The sequence below is a fragment of the Athalia rosae genome, chromosome 2 (genome assembly GCF_917208135.1).
Source record: "Athalia rosae chromosome 2, iyAthRosa1.1, whole genome shotgun sequence".
In the NCBI taxonomy this organism is placed as follows: domain Eukaryota; kingdom Metazoa; phylum Arthropoda; class Insecta; order Hymenoptera; family Athaliidae; genus Athalia; species Athalia rosae.
This window is the reverse complement of record NC_064027.1, coordinates 12,098,956-12,120,420: the sequence shown is the minus strand read 5'-3', so window position 1 is coordinate 12,120,420 and position 21,465 is coordinate 12,098,956. Positions and strand designations below refer to the sequence as shown.

The following is a 21,465-nucleotide window of genomic DNA, read 5'->3' as shown; positions in this document are numbered from 1 at the left end:
TATATATAGTATAGAAACGGCATCTGGCATCAGTGACCCCCACGTCCCACGGGAGATACGAAGAGATCCCTTACGGATAGACTGAAAAATATCTTATTTCGTCTGGAAGTTCGTATTTCCCTGCGATAGGTGGAAGCCGCCATCCGGAAGTTCCAGCCCGCGTGACGGAAATTTGGCCGTTTTCGTTCCCCTTTAAAAATAATAACGATAGTAATAATTTAAAAAAAAAAAGGAAACGAAACGGTCCTCAATTCGTAACTTCGAGGGGATCGGATGATACATATGATCTAGACTCTTCCTGTGAACGAACATTTCGTAAAGGGTTATTATTCGAACACTTGACACTGCAAACGAAAGGACGATCGTCTCGCGGGCTCGATTGAACCCATGGGATCAAATTTTTTGGTAAAAAGTACATTTATTGTGTACAAGCCAGTGTGCAAATTTGAACGTGATTTTAGTCTCCTCTCATAGCAGAAGGAGTTACAAACCGAAGATGACGACGTGGCGACGTCGACGACGACGAGGACGTCGACGAGGACGAGGAGGCGTCTAACGATGTATCGTTTGTCACGTGAACGTATAACGAGACGTGCAGAGCGTGACTCCGGAGACAAATTTTTGGAAAAAGTTTCCCGTTATAAGGTGAAAGCAGCCTTACCACCCCATCCATCTTGTTCTGGGCGAACCTGCGAAACGCCTTGAGGGCAATTGGCTGAAATTGAGCTTCGCTTGTCTTGTTTATTTTTACCTTTTCCGACTTGAACCAGTCAGCGGTAGCTTTGTGCATCAGCAGTCTCAACTTCCAAACTCCTTTGACCGCGGATATGGCATATAACGTATCTACAGCTCATTTACAGTCTTTTATCTCATAAATACGGCGAGGGATAGAGAAATTTGTAAGGGTATACTTGAAAGGACCTGCGGATATGAAATTAAATCCTCCGAAAAAGATCAAGATTCGCTCAACAGGCGCTGTTTCATTTCTATACTTTCAAAGAACCGGAGACACATCCATAAATAAACGTTCCAAACTTGCAAGAGCAGTTTTTTCGGACATTTCATCGTCCCATTCCGAAAACGGTTTGATTTCTCTGCTTTTTTTCCATCAAACTTTAGGCAGTGACCATCTTTTATAATTAATCTTATCCCAGCTAACTAGTGTCCAAATTTTTTATGCCACCTAGAACAAATATTTCCGATGATCAGTCGTCAGCAAACATCGTATGATTAGAATCACAACTTCCGGATTCTCGTGCACACATATGACAAAACCTCTCGCCCGCTGAAAAGCAGCAAATTTCATGCATGCACAACAGTTTCCAGTTCATGCTCACCGAAGCCACGGCATTATAATAATTCACAAACGGATTCCTGCGTCTCTCGGATTCGCCTGTGAGTCTAATGGTGACCTCTGGAATACGCAAAGGTCACGGAGGGACGAAAACATTTCATTTTTCTCGACAGTCAATTTCTGTCCGCACAGTGACGAAAATAGTAATTCACATTACAGAGTGATAAACACAGTGCGCGCCCGAAGTAAAAAGAAATGAAAAGGGAAAGGACAAATCCAGATCAATTGGGTAGAAGGTGATAGATGAAAGTAAACAAGTTGGTCCTAATGAACTGCTCCACTAAACTTAGTCGAGCGTCGGAAATGCTGGTTCTCCGCTAGAGAATTGTACCAAGCAGGCGTCGCGACGCTACGACGCGTTACGAATTAGCTGATGGCGCAGGACGCTGAGACGCTCGGCGTCGGCGTAGCTTTCGGCGCGTGTCTGGCAGTCCACATGCGGCCATCCACCTAGCAAGCCACGTGCGTATAAAGTCGAGTGAAAACTGCACTTGCAAGTTCAGTTTTGTTCCTTTTTTTTTTTTAGTGCAAAGTTCGGTTCTCGGTTACAAACGTCGGTTTACTTTCTATAGATCTGGAGTAAAACGCGGTGGAATGACTGCGAAAAACTTGTGTTATCACCAATTGAAATTTGTTTAATCGATTCGTACAGTGAATTCATATTGTTTGAAACTGATAAACATATTTGCAATAATCAATTGTGCGACGTGTCCGATGGTTTAATCGCAATCAATTACGGTACACGTGAATCCTAAGAAATCAGGATTTTCGTCGCGGGCTCGGTTTGGATGACAATCGTAACCGGGATACGATGAATTCTTCGAGCGCTTTTCGCGCTTGGATATAGCGTGCATGGGAAGCACTTGAGCCATCGATTGCATTAACCCGGTGTTGAAAGCTTCCCGCTGGGCTACGTGAAATTAATTTATTCATACGTGGAATTGTCAACCTCGTGAAACAATTTTCATAATCCCGAATCATCAAAAATTTGAACTCTGCGGTACCGGCATGACCTGAGAGAATGAAAAAAGCTCAAATTACTTCGCTCATCAATTTTTTGAATTGAATAAGACCGTTTGATCGATAATAAGAACCTCAACTACGCGAGTGAATAAAATAATGCTAAGAGTAAAAATCAAATTAAAAATCATACTTAAATCCGAAATTAATACAAGTGATTGCAGAAATCGTCATCCGAGTCAACTGCAACTGGTCGTTTCAACCTTCCATCGAACATGTGTCCCTTTCAAGTCTCTTACCATAATTCAAAAGGGAAGTCTTGGTGAGCCGAGGATTTAACGAAAATGTTCTACAGCGTAAGAATTTTTACTATTCAATTTTGTACACGCACATTCCTATGAAAGCGCTTTTATCTCCTTTACCTGATATTATACTGTATACACTTGTACATTGGCAGGTATGTATATCAGTTACATGTTTTATGTAACGTACTTTATCACGATACATGAAATTCAGGAGTTTTCACCCCCTGCTTCGTTCGCACCATACTATTTCCATCGCAAATTTTTCACCCTGACTAAAATCTACCGTTAAAAGCTTTAAATTCTCTTTGCCCCGTTAAATCAAATTTCGTTCTTTCTCTTTTCATTTTTCATTTTTTCTTTGGCTTCGACTTCCCAATCTCTTTCCATTCGAAATTATCAACCTATAACACATATCCCACGCGTTCACCAGTGGTCGGAATCCATCCAAAATGGTCGCCAACTATTAATAGAGATCTGTTTCCCTTAAAATCGCATTATCGACGATCTATAGCACATACTGTATGTACCGCACACCAAACGGCGTACAGTGCACAAGCTTTTGAACGCCACAGCGTGACGTCAGCACGACTGACTTATTATAATAATATTAATAATTATTATTATTATCAATATTATCATCGCTTCGTCTTATGCATGCTTGAGGAGAATATTGCTGCAAATTATTCAGTTGCGAATGATAATGAAGTTCGCTTCGTGTTATATTGTCAGAATATATATGATATAACGCTATTTTGATTTTGGGATATAAATTTGAAATCCCATAATATAAATGGCATGGATCTACTAATCTTTCAGCATGTTTTGCCTTCCAAATTATAAAATTTCAGAACGTTGTCTTTTTTTTTTGTTACTATAAAACGAGCTTCCCAAAGCTATGGTTGAAATAGGGTATAACACGAGTACCGGGCGCAGCCGTGTGTACGTACAAAGTTCAATAGCCAACGGGACGCGGGTTACCTGGGATACTCCGAACGATTAATTATTATTTGCGATAAAATGAGGAAAAACGCGCCGAACAAAACTGAACCGATTATCGAAGAAACCAATGGTTAGTTAACGTTTGCTGGCGTCGCGCCTACATCGCGCTATATTATATGCTTACGCAGTATATATGTATCGTGTACCTATTATATACAAGGGCCAATTTCAGATAAAAATCATTTAACACGCGTAGCTCAAGACAGCGTGGTGGTAGCGAACATTTTTCCCGATGGAGCGACGTGCGATATAAAACTGATAAGAAGAAAGATCGCATTATTCTTCCCTTTTTTGCTTGTTCTTTTTTTGAGATTCCCTAAATTCTCATTATACGCGTCACATTTACAGCATATTTATGCGTGTGCGTACCTACAGTATACCGCATAGCAGGTGGTAAATTATTTTACGAATCATTTTCTTGTAAACAAAAATATAGTGTTGTGTGTATCAAGAAACTTGAACGCTCCGCTGGCTGCGTAGCATAATATGTATAGTGTTATAATCCGGTATCCCGACGCCTGATGTACAACAACAACTCGTATTAAATCCAGTTAATCGCGGGCGAGAAGAATTAGTATAAGACATTAATAGCAAATAAAGAGTTATTACCTTATAACGATGCAAGGCCAAAAACTAATTGCCTCCTATGAAGTTCCTTCGTGGTATATCTGTACGTGTATATTCAATATATGGAGGTATGTATGTATAGCAACTCCGTTACCGAATTACTCGACTAATAAAAACAGAATTGGGTTTACCCCTAGCGTATAAGCTCAGACCCGGGCAGGTTTATATATCGCTTATTTGATTGCATTTCTCGTTCGCTTTTCACCCGAAATGAATATTAAAAGGTCTGCAGAAGTTCGGGTCGTAAAAACTGAAAGTAGGTTTACCACTAGGTATCAAAGACATCACGGTGCGAACCGCGCAAGCGTACGCTTCGACCTACCCCGTGTACTATACACATACAGGGTGTTAATAAATAATCGTGCAAAACTCAAGGGAGAGATAAAGTGCACTGAAACAAGTAATCTTAGATAAGTAACCCACGTACTGCGACGTCGCGTTCAGGCGTCGCAGGTTAATCGCCTGATGACCGACAATTATGGTGATTATTTGTATTCATTGAAAACTTAAAACCTAACGAACAACATACACAACGAATGGACCCACACCCAAAGTTTCAGTTTTCTAAATTGTGAGCTTTCGAGTTGGGGACGCGCGTTGCGTTGTCAATGACCAAGTTTCGTCTGTGCTCTACGACCTTCGATGCCCTGTAACGCCTGAACGCGACGTTTCCCAGCATGGGTTGCTCATCTCAGATTACTTGTTTCAATGCACTTTATCTTTCCCTTGAGTTTTGCACAATTATTTATTAACACCCTGTATGTACACGTGTGTACACACGTTATATCGTCCGACCGGTTCATGAAAATTGTCGAAGTTTCAATCTATGTTTGCTCTCCAAGATTTAGGCAGTGGGTAATAGAAAAGATAATCTTTCAACAAGCAGAGGGTTGAAAAATCTGCTTTATTCGAACCTGTGGTGGGCGGTTGAATATAAGAAATAAAGCCTTTTTCACGATTTTTGAATACTGGAGATATAACCTTTGAGTAATCGCAGATTTACGGTACTAATTGAACACTTTTTGTCACAGGTAAATTTTAGTTTCGGAGGTAGACGAATCGGGGTTGTTTTTACGTTCGAACTGAATAACGAATTTTCAGTAACACTATAATATATTACTACACATGTAAGTTTATAATATCGCAGTATAATCCATCACTGGCACACCCAGAACACAAACATCTTGTCATTTTTGACAATAACCTGCTAACCCAGCAGTGTGTTACTTCGATCTTTGACTCCGGATTTTCGCCTGGTGCATACCTTATATAGGTACCTGAAACTCGTACACACGTCATCCAGAACATGTACAGGGTGAGTCACACAAAATGTCGAGAATGGGAGGGACTTGACAGGCACGAGGCTCCGCCCCTTCAGCCAATCAACAACTAGAAGAGTTCGGTATGTGATACAATTACTTCGGATAGGTGAGAAAAACCAATAATTACTCAAAATAAATGAATACCTAACAGCCTGGTTGAGTAGTCGTTGATACTTCTCACCTATCCCAAGTAATTGTATCACATACCGAACTCTTCTAGTTGTTGATTGGCTGAAGGGGCGGAGCCTCGAGCCTGTCAAGCCCCTCCCATTCTCGACATTTCGTGTGAATCACCCTGTATACCGAACATACTCATCCATACATATTATACAATCAGATATTCGTAAAAATCTTGTGAAAAAAAGTTCTTCAACCGTACGAATATCGTTTTAGAAAATTTTATTGTCATACCTACGGTGAAGCATTTCGGTCCTTAAAAAATGGTTTCGATAATCATGTTTTCATTTCAATTAAAGACAAGATACGTACCTGCATCCATGAGAGCTGCGAATAGCCGTCGATAACGTGAGAATTAGATGAGAAAAACGATTATAAAGAATCATTCAGTTTCACGTAATCGAATCGAGGAGATCCGGTACGCGCACATCTCGTATGGATTAGCGAATATCTTAAATACTCGGTGATTGTCATCTCCGGATTACATAACGCGGAGTATCTGCAGGCAAATTTCAAACCTCCATTACCGTATACCTATACGATCTTCGGGACGTGACCGCGGCTAAACGGCATAGGTTAACGATTATAGCGATCAATTATTCGTCCGACAAGTTATTTAATTATTAAAAACTGGGCTTCCGTTCGATATTTCAACGACCTACGGCAGTTGCGTCGCGAACGACTGCGACGATCCTTAAGCTTGATTCTTTTCTCTTTCGCCATTCATTATTCGTTGATTTTGTTTTTTTATTTATCGATTTTGTAGTGGTACGTCGGAAATTTGGAACCCTTTATCTGGTAGCGGTTTAGGCATTTTACTTACCTACCTCTCGGTGGTTTTCAATTAGTATAGCTAAAGTATATGTATACCTTGAAACTCTGGAGTGGAACTCCCTGAAAACATGTTAATTAATGCAAAACTCACCGTACTCGGCAGCGGCTTAATTTATTCCCCATACCAGCTATTTCTGTACGCCGCTTGGAATTAGAGATAGCAAAAATATGGACTCTTAATTAGAAAAATTCTGAGATGCTCGGTATACGGGATGCACATCAGGGGATGAAGAATGTTCAACCTTTTCCCCCTCTCGTAAATGTACGAGTAATTTCTAATGTATCATGGACGACAAAATAATTCTTTTTTCTCCAACATTTTCTAATTATAATAAAGTCTCCGAAATTTAACCGGTGGTAATTTTCCTCGCTCTACCACTTTTTTTTTCTTCTGTATTTTTTTTTTTCATTTTTTTTTTTATCAGGGCAGTTTCCGAGCACCCTTGATGTTATGATACCCGCAGCTATATACCGTATAATAATTTTCTAATTTTAAGTCAACCTCCCGCTCATGCTCTTAAATGTCCGTCGAGGAGGGTGAGGTAAAGCAATACAACTTCCCTTTCGAATAATGAAATGTCAACAGCTTCAAAGATACTGTCAACGTCGTAGCCTTCCTGTGGGATATTAAAATCAAATCAGTCCAGAAGATTGTCCAGCTGTCTCAACCTCCGTGCGACGTTATATGTATAACTCTGTCCTACCGTACCGCTGCTGCAGTAGATGTGTGCACGTTATACATGTATCAACTGTCTAGCGATACACGAACTCCGAGGGATGAAAATTCCCGGCGTTCGTTTTTCGCCCCTCGTTTCAGTTCACGCGATTGCCAAGAGATTGCTCGTCTCATACTCCGTACCAGATTCAAAAGGTTGTCGCGAGAATTGGGCGCGGCGTCGTTCCCTCAGGAGTAAAAAGTCTCGCTTCTGCGGTGACTACGTACACGTACTACATCCCGAACGAAGGCACTACGCGGAAACTAATCAATTCGTTCGTTTTATACGATAACGTCCACACTCGGTATATCGAACTTCGAAGAGATAATTAATCCGCTTGTATAACGTACGCTTCTAATTCAATTGGAATTCAGGAAGTGAATTTTTTTTAGGATTTCGATGAAAGTTATACGATTTTGAACGAATCTTTTAAACAGACGTTCGATGAAAAAAATTCCGAGCAATCGAATATTGCGCAGAAAATTGAATCAAACTATTTCAGAAATCAATTAAAACATTATTGTTGTTGATAAGAAGAACGTGTGCTAATTATCAATGGTACTTATTGAAAATGACGTGTGTTTAAGAACTTGGAATAATCGTTACAGTTGCAGTTGAATAAAATTGAAAAAACTTCGTAATCCAGATGCGCTCTGCATGTAATTAGACGTTGAATCGTCCGTTTCCGGAATTGAAAAAGCGACTCAATCTGGTTTATGGATTTTCTTTTTCCCGAACTGCATCAGCCACGTTTTGTTATCTAACATTATTCATATCGCGCGGTTGTATATTTCGAAATACTAATCAGATGATTCACATATAAATCCTCGACGCGGAGCCGAGGCGAGGAGAATAAGTTTTCCTTCGAGCTGCACAGGCAGCCTTGAATCCGCAGACAATCTCATCCAAGAGGAGAATATTCTGCCGGATTTCATTTACGTCATAAAGAAAAGGAGAGTGCTGCATTCCAGAAAAATACGTCACTCCTCGACTCCGCCATTCTCGGGATGTATTATCTGGATATTTTTCTCCCAAGTATCCAGACGTCGCCGCTATCAGCCCCGATATAAGTATATACAGCGTGCAATAAATTTCATTGGACGCGAACTGGCGAGCGGCGAGAAGGGTTGTGCGAAGATACCAGAACTATGCAAATATTCTACATTGTAAGAACTCGCGAGCGCAAGGATTCGGAAAATTTTTTAGCAAAAAAAAATCCTACTTCACTACTCGTTCAATTTTTCGTTGCCTCTTGATCAACGACCTCGTCGTTAAAGCTGAAGAAAACCGTCCCGAAAATGTCCTCTGAATAATTCACACGGTACAAGCGTTGGTGGAGGAAAATCATTCCCAATTAGGCTCCGATTTGCAATAATTGCAGTTCATTAGCCCGAAGAATCGCGAGTAGATGAATCAAATTTTACAATACATCGCCGTGTAGTCTGCATGAGATAATTGTTGCTCAGTGATCGTTATAAATATTCACTGAATCAAAAAAATGACGCAACTCCTTCGTCTCTCATATTATCGATTATATGACGGGTAAGTAACTGCGGCCAACTTGGTTGTTTGAAATAAAAACTACTCGGCCAACGTCATGATTATTAATTACGTTCGAAAAATTTCGCTACCCTCGAGGAACCACGTTTGTACCTAAATCCCAGTTGTGGGTCATACGTATGAATCAAATATGAGCAGGGAAATATATGGATCAAGTGTGATCGAATTTACATACAATCCACCATGGCGGAGGTCGGATGGTTTTCTAACTGAACTTTTTTTTTTTTTTTTTTAGAATATTCATGGAATGGATTTTTGTATACATGTGTACATGTGAAGGTAATTCGGACGCGAGATTCTCCAGTTGTAGAGCGTAAGAAAAACAACGCATTGTCAAAATAATTCCGCCTCTCTGCGGCGAATTGTCTGCGAAATATCCGGATACTTCAGGCGCAGGTATGGTGAAAAAATTACAGACACCGACACTGAGAAGGGTGATAATTGTCGCAATGAAACGTGGATCCCACCAAATAAAAGGTAACGAATCACTCATAACGTTTTAACGCCATTCAGCGGAGTCACTTGCTTGGGAAGAGGAAAGGAAATTATGCCGACTGCTGATGTACGGATTCGAATCAGATCCGAAGGAGGCAATTTGGATTTTGTCGAAGAATTATCTTTGTATATTGTTCTCGATTAGAAAAGCGTCCGTCAGCCCAGCGGAAGGGAGTGTTGATGAATCCGAGTAAGGCCGGCGAACGAATTCATTCACCGGGTAGTTGAGGAAAAATTCGCGAAAACAACTGCGAAAAAAATCAAATTCTAACGTAGCATCGGCCGACTCCGTACACGTGGAATTTTTCAAGCAGATATGTTCAAACAAACCGGAAGTTTGTAATTTAAATTCTCGTACTTTCCAAGTTAGCGTAAAAATTGGCCGCGCAGTATGGTTTCGAAGTTTATCCGGCGTTGATCTAATCAGACTTTAGACTCGCAACTCGACTTAAGAACAATGAAGATGGAGCCTCCGATCCTATCGCGAGTCTAAGGTAAACCGGGGTAAAGTTCAAGGTCACAACTTACGAGAGAAAGCCGGAAGCTCCTCGTTCTCCCTAACGCGTTTCCAACGATTGTAGGTATATCTAGAGGGTGTCGCGTTTTGACTTCTAATTATTTCGGAGTCTGTTCGTTAAAGTATATCGCAAAATAGTTCGAACCAGATGTCACGAGGAGGACACCAACGATCAAGATTAGTTCCAGAGAAAAAAAGAACGAGTCAAGCTTCGAAGACTCGGGAGTTGTGACAATTCGATCTTTGAGCTGCCTTACAAGTGCAGCCTCATGGCCAGCGACTTGCGACAGTTTGGCCTGTGCTTAGCTTGTGCAACTTTAAAACCACGCAATTTAAATCCATTTCGAAAACTTAATAATCCTAGTATCCCATTTATTAAGGGGAAGCTCTCTTTTTCGCCCGATTGCGCAAACGAAAAATCATCGAACCGTAAGGATACAAATATCACGTTCCGCTCCATCTAAAAGCTTTTCTTTAATTTAGACTAAATTCATCCGTTCATGCGTGTGTACAGTGCGATTGATTTTAAAAACAGAGGAAAAAAATGTCAACGCGTCTGCACACGTAAGTGCGTCATAACTGTGCGTCGTATAGATACGCGTCTGGATGGTTACGCAATTTTTACCGATTCAAATCGATAGGAAAAAACGAAGGAGAGTAGTGCGCATAAAAGGTTCGAACAAAACGCAAGATAACGCAGACAACCAGTGTAATCGAGATGCTTCAATTGGAATGTCATATAGTCGTATCTATTTGCGTACATACATATTAATTGATATGTATGGCCACGACGTCACATAACATGGGGGAGCCCTCGACGCATATCCTGCGCAGGGGTACGCGGGTGAGAAGCCACAAAACAAACGAATACCATACACATCCCTGCGATACATCATCGTACTATTTATTCATTCTGCAAACTGACGCTTAGAAAACTCGAATTGGTTCTTTGGATACAAATCATTATTATAAAAATGCCTAATCGGCTGTACTGTCGCCCCTTGAGTATATTTGAAGTACCGGACCGAATCTTGAGCTTATTCGGTTCTTTTTTTTTATTCGGTTCGCAAACGGCACTAAGGAGAACATTTTATCGTGCCCAGCCTTAGATTGGAATATGGTATACCTGTAACAGTCATAAATCGATCGGCGGTATTCGATATTCATTTCAAAAAGCGTCTTGAATCGGATCCCGCAAGATCAAAAGATACGTCTCGAAAGGAGAGTTAAAAGCGTGGCATCCAAGTGATGATGTACTTCGCGTTTGCTGCTCCATGTGAGGCATAAATTTGGCCTTCAATTGATGAATGGATACGAGGTATACATGGATATATATATATATATTTGTGGAAAGTTGGAAGGCTATTTTCAGCCAATTGGACAGAGATCCCAGCACCGTGTCGTCCGAATGAGCTTAACACGGTGGTTCATGGTTACCGTCGAAACGTGCGGCGCATTGGGATCTTCAAGCTCGAGCTGTACACCCCATGTATAGTGTAGCTACTACCGGCTAACCGAGCGTGTTATACGAGCACCGCTTCTACATCTTCGTTTCACTCTCGCAGCTTTTCCTGTATTTTCACAATACAGGGATGCTGGGCGCTACCTCTCGGAAGCTGCTCTGCAGTCGTTGGAAGGCCGGACTATTGCTGTATGTTTTTTTTATTTCAAAACTATATTCGCTGACCTCGGTGTACATGTATATAATATAGGTATGTATGTATGGGGATCTGTTTATCGTAGATGTCCCGTTTTTCATTCACCATCCAATTAAGCCCTCGTATAAGAGGGGCACAAAAATATTTACGACTTTGACCGTGCGTCACTGCCTCAGGGAGAATCTTTTATAGTTCGTTTCCTATATAACCTACTTATATACGTCCTTATTATACCGATAACAGCGCAAAGCGAGCGTTTATTATACCGTGGTACGCAATGATGAAAAGAAAAGAAGTCAGTTCGCTCATTTGCTTCGTCATGTACTTGTTATAGAACAAACCAAAAAGAAGGGAGAGAAAAATTTAGGGTAAAAAAAATTTCAGACACCCTGCAGCAACGGCAGAAGCAGCAGCAGCTGTGCGTGCAGATATTATACAGCAGATAGTGATTTACGGTGGTTGACGTGCGGTTAACTTTAACGAGCATAAATCAGAGCCGGTAATCGTTTTCCAATAGCATTTACATTACCGTTGAACGACTCGTTCCGATTTTGCATGATTTTTAATTAGGAATTTGAGTCCGCACCTTTCGCAACACCACGCAAAATTGTATCTGTAGGTAATGTATATAATATGTATATTCCCTGTACGCCTGTCACCCGTTAACGTGCAACATGCTTTTCGAAGAACAAAATTATGATCGATATTGTTTTTACACGTTATGTATCTGCATGACTGTATGTACATATCTGTTGTGTTCCACTTCTTGACTGACGTTTTATTACTTATTCCCTCCATTTGATCTTTATGAGTCTGATAGTAAAAATGTTTTCAACGATAGACTACATAGATGAGTGATAATATTCTAAGACTTCTCGATGACATCTTATGCATAAATACATCGTTAAATCGGCATGATTTATTCGATTGAGTGATACTAAATCACGAACTAAGTTAAAATACGTAAAAAACATTCGATTCTAACGAATCGTTAAGATTCGTGTAAACGTTTTCGAAAATCAAATTGAAGTACAACCTTTAGATAATTTACAAAAAGAAAATGTCGACAGACATGTTAGTTTAGTTATTGTGATTCAAATGCTTTTTGCTATTTTTTTATATCTCAATTTTCTGATGCAAAGATTATTGGGTAAAAAGAATTAGTCAGAGAATTTTGTAGCTTTAAATCTAGTCTGTCGTAAAGTTTTTACTGTAACATATCCGCGAAACTTTATTTCCTGTGAAGTGTATACAAGCAAAAGCGGAGGAAAAAATAAATGAACAAGGAAAATTCAATTTCAACAGCGCGTAGCTACAGCAGATAGAGCAATCCCGTGACGCTACGAGTGGTGCGTACCGTGCTGAAAATGGACAGTATGAGTCACGTGCACCGCCCATTCATTATCACACATTTTCCCGAATCTCTTTGACGAATAACCAATCCCTCTTCAGCCGTATACAATTATTACGCCATTTTTTGCTGAAGAAGAATCGTTTTAAAAGTAAAGTCGAAAATTGAGCTATATTCCATGGGGTGTTCTCGCAGCGCGACAAGATCTGAAATTACTCGGATGCCTTCCATCTTCTTTTTCCTCGATCGAACGCTTCATTCTCTTTCACCTCGCTTGAATAAGCTCGAAAAATTTTTCCCTCCAACCATAAGATTCCTGGGAAGAATATAGGATTGTAGGTATGAGGTATGTACAGGGTGAGTCACGACAAAGTTCCGATTAGGGAGGAGCTTCGATCGGCTGAAGCTCCGCCTCCATCCATTCTTACTTGATATTCTCAAAATTCCAGGTGCTAATCAGCGAGCAGATAGCACTACCTTCGGATTTCTAATTATTGTGCCCGAACTGGAAGTCAGTATAGAGTCTAGTCATACAATGTATTGCTATGGTGCTGCTGATCAGTGATATAAAAAAATCCACACAAATACGTTCTGGGCGAGAGGCGGAAGAGGTCAGTCAAGAAGAACTAGTTATTGAAGAAAGATCTTTTAATCACGGCACGTTGAATTAGCAACATATTAGTGCCTCAGTGAAGGCGGAGCCTAAGCCGATTGAAGCTCCTCCCCAATCGGACCTTTCTGGTGACTCACCCTGTATACCTTGAGCGCATGCGTGCATCGCAACCACTTTCACGAGATGCTCACCGTATACGAGCTTGTCTATTTTCTAAGTATAAATACGGTTTTTATTTTGGTCGACTACATTTATACAGCGAAGGAAAAAGTTTATGAAGAAACGGTTTCTTTAGGTACCTTTCTTCTCTTCCCTTTTTCATTTAATCCTGATAGATTTACTACGCGATTCGTCCCCCTTTCCCCTCCTTTCAATGCGACTTTGAGACTTGGAGACAAACTGAACTGCGATATATTTTATAAAAGCTACCGTCGTTTTTTCTTTATTTTATTGTCCTTTTCCTGAAATTCTAACGCATGCGGATCGAAGCCGTTTCTTTGTGAAACAACCCGCACAGATAAAACGATGGTAATAATAAAACAAAAGTATTGTACGTCATTGTAATTGTTCTCATATAAGCATTCTAATTCTAATTCTGATTAAACATTCATGACAAGCAGGATGATGCGGTGATTTAGTATTTGGTCAGGAGTGTAGCCTCGGGTACGTTTGTGTCCCAGTGGAACCATTGAACATAGAATAACCGATGGGTGTGTATGTACTTTCTGATGTGAAATGTTTTTTCCTTGTTTTTAGAAAAGCAGGATGCGATCGGGTACTGAGATTGATTCGTTCTCACTTCAACTTGGATGTTATTCTGAACGCGTCAACAATATTATTATCATACAGTATGTAAGTATACACGGTTGGGATGCACAGGTGGAGAACTAACAATAAGATTTAAATTTCATCTCGTTTTACGAGCCCCTGAAACCTGTGAATCTAAATACATATAATAATCTTACATCACATCTTATATGCATATGAAACACTTTACCCCGAGATACATCCCGGTAGGTTTTGTCGTATCTTTTATGCATTCACCAGCGCAATAACGAATACATTAGCCGACGACATATAAGAAGCAGATTTCCTTTTTCATATAATCGCCATACAATTTCCATCTGATATTACGAAAAAGATTAACTTGTAATCACGGGAATTGCTGTATATCATATTTTTTTGGACGTCAGAATTTTTAGCTTTATTTGTCAATTTCAAATTTCATTTCGGAATTTGATGCTTGGTTGTACACGAGTCGAATGTATGCTAAAATAGAGCGGGAAGACCGAAATGTGACTCAATTTGAGGATTTTTGTGACGATAAACAAATGTTTTAATTCATTATTCTTTTGAAGCACAATATTTTACTAGAAATTCAACCCAGCCTCACGATCTATGGAAATCCAGGAAAGTCTGTGAAAAAGGTAAGATGACGATAAAATGGATTACACAGGTTTGAATGAAACGGAAAATTTTCGAAACTTTTGACCAACTTCAAATAATTTGTCGGTCGAGTCTTGATTCCTTGAGTGAAACTTGAAATTGAAATTATAAAGCTCGGAATATTGTTAATAAAATTCTGATTGTATTAAGATTTTTCTAACTGTCAAGAAAAAGGCCGCCAATGGAATTTATTTGCAACCTCCTTGAAAGAGATATGGAAAAAGAAACGACGAAATCGACAACCACGGACAACCATGCCTTGTCCGTGCCACGGACATGGCACACGTCTGAAAACCATGACGTGTTTTATTTATAAAAAATGGTTTTTTTCCAGAGCTATGAATCTTGGAACAATAAACATAAACCTCTGGCCGGATAGTAATCTCGAGTATTATACATACCACGCAGGTTTTTCGCATGCTGTTATGAATAAATAGCTTGAGATGAGGTGAGTTTTGTTGAAAACTCTGTCAAAATAAAAAAATAAACCAACAAATCAGGAAAACATAAATGAATAAATAGATAAAACTTCTAAAGAATCATTTGAGGAAGCGGCAAGAAGAAAAATCTTGGAGCCCCATTAGGTATGTAGGCATATAACCATAAAATAGAATATTGTTATGCAAAGAGCGAACTCACCACCGTAGAGCATTCGGTAAAGATTTATGATATAAATATTTCACCCTTAAGATGAAAATGTTGGATAGCGAAAAATTTTGTTCCGTAAAATATGACGAAATAGGATATTTTGTAACACATCATCCGTGGCTTGGAAAATATGTGTGTTATTCGCGTAGAGTGACACATAATATATATGTATAAAAATGCGAAAATTTAATATCACAATGGGTTTGCATTTTACGTTCGTAAATTCTTGCTTCAGTTCATTGCCAAGGAACCCGATTGCTTAATTATTTATTTAATTTTCCTTATCATAATCGCACTCGGAATGAATTGCCCTCGATATCAATGTCTCCAAAGTATATAATTATCGATGCTAATTATTCGTAAATCGATTTCAAGCATAAAACAATGCCGATAACTTTTTTCACTCCTAATATTAATTAATGCGATACGCGGCGGTGATCAAACTCGTGACTTTCCTGAGTTAAATGGTTCGGACAAAAGTGAAGCCTTCGATAAACTGCGTTAGGAATTCTCGAGACAGTTTATGTGCGAGAAAGCAAAGCCATCATATAGCCTCTGACTTATCTCGGAATCGCTGCACGACCCCGCCCATTCCACGTGCGAAGGACTTGAAGATAAAACGCTATATCTATCTGCCCATGTAGAGTGACCCAAGAAATCCCCAATAGGCAGGCCATCTCCGGTCCTTTTTTTCATCCTGGCAGCTCCAAGCTTGTACCCCACAAAACCCCGAAACGACAATGACCTCCCAAAAGCGTTTTTTAGATACACTTTCTTTCTCCCACACATCCACCGTCATGAGTCTCTTCGGGAAGAGCTTTAAAGACCTTTAAAGCTTCCGCGCCCCGAACGAATTTTAACGTTCCTTTGAAATTCGAAGAATTCATCGTTTTGCTGTAACAAAACGAGAAAGGATGCCACGTTATCCGCGCATAGGTGCCGACATGTCCCGATATTTCCGCGAGTTATGGATATAGATGAGAAGAATAAATGAATCAATTCTTTGTCCACTAAAAAAATGAATAAGCGAATCCTGAAAGATTTGATGTGTTACCGATGAAAGCTTTCGTCAGAAAAGACTTTAGCTGCCAACCGTGCGAGAACACAAGTTTGCTTTTACGAGACCCATTGAATAGAAATATTCTGTAGCTCCGGGGCACAAAAAAAAATAAAAGAAGAACCCTATAACTCTACTACTTCATATATTTTTCACGAAAATAATCTCGGAGTAATTACTAGTTACTATTATTATTCAGCATTTTTTTTTTTTTATTCTACAGTTCAATTGTTAACCTAAATTATTATTCCGAAATTTAAAAATCTGTAGATCTATATCGTATCTGCAGACATGACGGTATATACCTACCTATAATTGAGTTTTCGATCCCTTCATACTGCCTATTAAACTGTGCATTCGAACAACGCGACGCGCTTTAGATTAGTGAAAGGGAAGTTTAAATCTCAAAACCTACACAATCAAACAAAAATTCCACATCCCCGATTCACCAGCATAATGACTATGCAATGTGAATTGTATAAAAAATTTAAAACCTGCGATTCGAACTCGCGAAAATGGTTTCTCACAGTTGGAAGTGAAAAAAAAAAAACAATTGCTACGTTTCTCTTTGTGTACGTAATACGACTGAAATAAATCTAGTAAATCGTAAAACCAGGAGAGATTGGTATTTATGGTCAGAAGTGAGTGCAGAATACTGAATACAATGAGAAAAAAAGTGATAGAAGAAATTTGGTGCTTCTTCGATTCTAATCTTGATAATCTTCTCTGACATCTGGTTTAATCCAACTGAATGACCGCTATTTCTAAGACTGCAAAATTTAGTTGTTATATCTACTGTAATTTACAGTCTTACAATAGATAGTAGACCTGACCGTTGTTACATAAAGGATTATTGGACTCCCCATCAGTTTCGCAATCTTCTCCTTCAATTGTTTCCGCGGTAATAATTTGTCGGGCTTCTATTTCGCTATTATCGTTTTGTGGGGTTAAACGGGAATGACATTGGCGGTCTTTGGGCTGGTGAAAGGCGCCATCAAGGATCTTCGTTGCTACATATATATATATACATAAATGGAAGCAGTCTCCTAGAAATTAGTACATCATAAAAGGACCAAACCCATGATTTCCCTTAGGTATATGTCATGTTGATGTACACCGCACTACATTGACGTTCAAACAAATTAATTGAACGTGTTTCCGGGGGATTGACTTTCAGGGATAACGACAACTCGTGCAAAATACATTTCGCGAAAAAGATTATGCCATTGAATCGAAAGGTATCACACACGTACGATTGCTTCGAGAAAGGAAAGAATCTCACTCCATGACTTGAAAGAATTTTGAAATATCGTTTATCAGAGGTCAACATTGGAACCAGAGCCCATACGTAGTCAACATATAATTCGGTATTGCAGAAGAGACCTCGTCACAATCGACAATCATTGTAATCTCACATAATCTGTTCAAAGAGTAATAAAGCGGTGCTTATTATATCAGCTAAGTGCACGTTTTCGCTTTTCACCGTAACATAGCGTTTTCGTTTTTGGTCCTTTTTTCACTTCATGTCTGTCCTGTGCGAACTTAGAAAAAAGATGTTTGAAAGAGTTGTTACATAATCATCATAAACGAGCACACGGTAAAAACGGCGTCTCTTCGGATCAAATTATAAAGTATATGCTGCACAGTTGAGTTGGAATAATTAAACACGTAACACCATTTATACGGGTCGCGCAGCGAGCAATTAGGTTTCCGGATAATTGCCGTAACACAAAGTTTGTAACAATTTTTTTCAATCGCTAATTATACCTGATATACGCTCGTGTTTTTCTCTTTCAAAGATTCGTCGGTGATGACGTTCCTCTCCCACATAGATACAAACGTATTCCATTTCTTATGAACTGAAATGGTCGTACCTTGTAATTATTCAATAATTTCAAGGTATATGTTAGTCACATCGACTCCATTTATCACAACTAATTTCTATCGAGACATCGAAAATGTATACAGATTTCTCATGTTCGATCGGTATAATAAATGCACAACCCAATAATAATTGAATTTTCCATCTTATTAAACAAACATATATGCATTTTTACAAATGGTAATTCCCCATACATGAAACTGATTAATATGAAATTCATGTCCAGCATGACAAAGGAGAGCGAAGCGATTCCATTTTTCAATCATATGTATATCCTTTCGAATTAACTGTTCCAGATTTGAGAGTATTCAAAAACAATTCGCGCAACCCAAAAAATATGGACGACGAGGCATCGATTCTGCTGTTCGCCACATTGGCGGTTGGAGGAGTTCTAATGACGGCGTTACTGGCGTGTTACGCGTGTGTCTTCAGGGACTTGTGTTGTGGACGAAGTGATCGTTCAAAAAGGCGAAGAGGAAGTCCTCGAAGTCCGATGCAAAGTTCCGGTGGAACCTGCAGGCCTCGTCTGGATACGATACCGTTAAATGATATCACCCAGGGAGAGAGCATGCCGACAGAGTCTGAAAAAGTTTAGATGAAAATTCCCTCGAGGTTTTATCAGCGATGAATGATTAGGAATTAGACGTATATACGCAGGAATCGTTAGAAACTTCATTACGAACTTCGAGAAGTTCCAGGTATGTTACACGGTTCAGATTATTATCGTTTTCAATTGCCGTATACTCGATATACCGTGTATCTATGTACCTTCATCGATGGAAATTTCAGACGACCTTGTAGTTAGATCCGTTTTTTCATTAGAAATCTCATATATTTCTATGGAAAAACCTTGAATTTACTAATTACACGTTATACCAGTTATTTTTGAGCGATGAATAGAAATAATCATAAAATGAGAATTGGAATACTATTTCTACAGACAATTAAAAACAAGTCATCGTTCGTGTAGTACTTATGTATGAGTAGGTTGCCTGATGAGGTACAGCATGTGATAAGTCTTCAATTAATGAAACGATGAATGGTAATTGACTAACATTTCATCTCAATATTTAAGAGCTGAATATAAAATGAAAAATAACGTGAGCTGCATATTTTCATTCATTGAAATCATAGGAAAACCATTAATATTGAATATTTTTATTTTGATGTACGGTCTACATACGTCATGTAATTAAATGATATTCGCGATGAAATTCGCCATTGAAAGTCAATGGACAGTGGAAGTGAACATTGAAAAGTATTACAGTATTTCCATAGATATATTGAACCAGATCGGACAAGTTGCGAAAAGTCAGAGTCATAGGGTATTAAGTCGCAAAATAAGAGTACCAGCCCAAAGCGCCCTCTGCGTTTGATGGTAAAACAGACCCTTCATCGACCTCTGAGAAATTGTCGGTCAACCGCACGAGCGATCTGTAGATCCAATCTTCAAATTCATCCTTATAGACTGTGACGCGCGACAAATATAACACGCTCGTCCGGACGATCGGTATTACGGTGCAGCAGATGAGCTTCTCTCATCACTAGGATGATTTCAGTACAAATGGATATTATGATAATTTGTTCACATTTGAATACAAAAATCTGAAATACAATATTTTCTGTTAGGAGAATTATTCTTGTTCGGTTGAAGAAAATTTCAGTATAGTTCGCAATGTTACGCGCGTTCAATATATCTATGGTATTTCGTTTGGTCACTAGAAAGAAAAAATTAATAATCGTATCCCATAAAAATAACGAGATACAGCGCTGAGTATCATGGTCATTATATGAGTACATAGTCCGGGAGAGTCGATCGATATAATCGATTGCATATAATTGTGAAATAACCAACATCCCTTTACTTTTTTGCGTCGATATCATATAGGTACTTATAATAGCCTAGATAACGGCGTATCGACAATTTTCCGAAAGCTCGTTAATTATTTTACAAATGGCATGATGGAAGTTACGCAGCTATAGGTATAAGCGTTTATTTACATACATTCATACGATGAAAATTTCTGTTAGATAAAAAACATCAAAAATAAAAATCAAAAAATTCCTATGCGTTGCGTGTAAAATTTTCAAAATAAAATACTCCTCTGTGGGTTATCGACGTATCAAATTTAAAAGAAAAAAACCATCTGAGACTCAACTGGTTCTCTTTCTGAATTCTCATTCGAAGGAAATACGACTCATCGAGCATTCCGTCGTACGAAGTGCCGAATGACTAACAAAATTTCAACAGTATACGCATAACTTACGAATGTCCCATCATATAAGTATCTCTTACCAGTGCCAAACGTAAATGTGATAATTTATGTACTGTAGGGAGTTAAAGAAATGTCAGGGTTGGGAATAGTAAAAGCTCATTAGACTCGTAAATATATGGTGAGTTGTGGAACTATAAATTAGACGCAATTGGTTACTCCTGTATCTGGTATCTGTGGCTGACCAAACAATATCTGTACTACTGCGAATTCACTTTATCATTATTCAATTTGTGCAAAGCTATACATATGCGCATATAAATGTCTTCGTATCAAAATTCATTTTTTTAAATTCTGAAAACAAATAAAATTCCGGAAGCACGCAGTTATCCAGGACTTCATAGGAAAGTAAATGATGTACATTTCGGCAGTAGTAGGGGCCATGTTTCGTCAGCCATAGTCGACCCACGGAGCTACATCGTTTGGTAAGTTGAATGGTTTTCGTCAAAATTATGCGTCTTCTATCGCGATAAATTTCAATGAAACTTTTCAACAAACAAAGAGAATGTTATGATTCATTCACTGTTATCCGGTTAAGCGTAGAGACATGGCGGATCGAATATTTGTATATGTCGGACAAAGCTTTTACGGCTGTTATTAGCGGATTTAATCGACTCATAAAAATGCTCTGAAAGGTTTATTATTCAGTTAATCAAAATTTATTGGACACG

The 21,465-nt window shown here is 39.0% G+C and overlaps 1 long non-coding RNA gene across 1 annotated transcript; it reads left to right on the top strand.

Annotated features, from left to right (window-relative positions):
- Positions 1-1,778: 1,778 nt before the first annotated feature.
- Positions 1,779-18,867, top strand: LOC125500020. Its single transcript, XR_007277194.1, has 3 exons — positions 1,779-2,670; positions 14,245-14,340; positions 18,818-18,867. It is a non-coding gene; the product is annotated as an uncharacterized LOC125500020 (long non-coding RNA).
- The last annotated feature ends 2,598 nt before the right edge of the window (positions 18,868-21,465 follow it).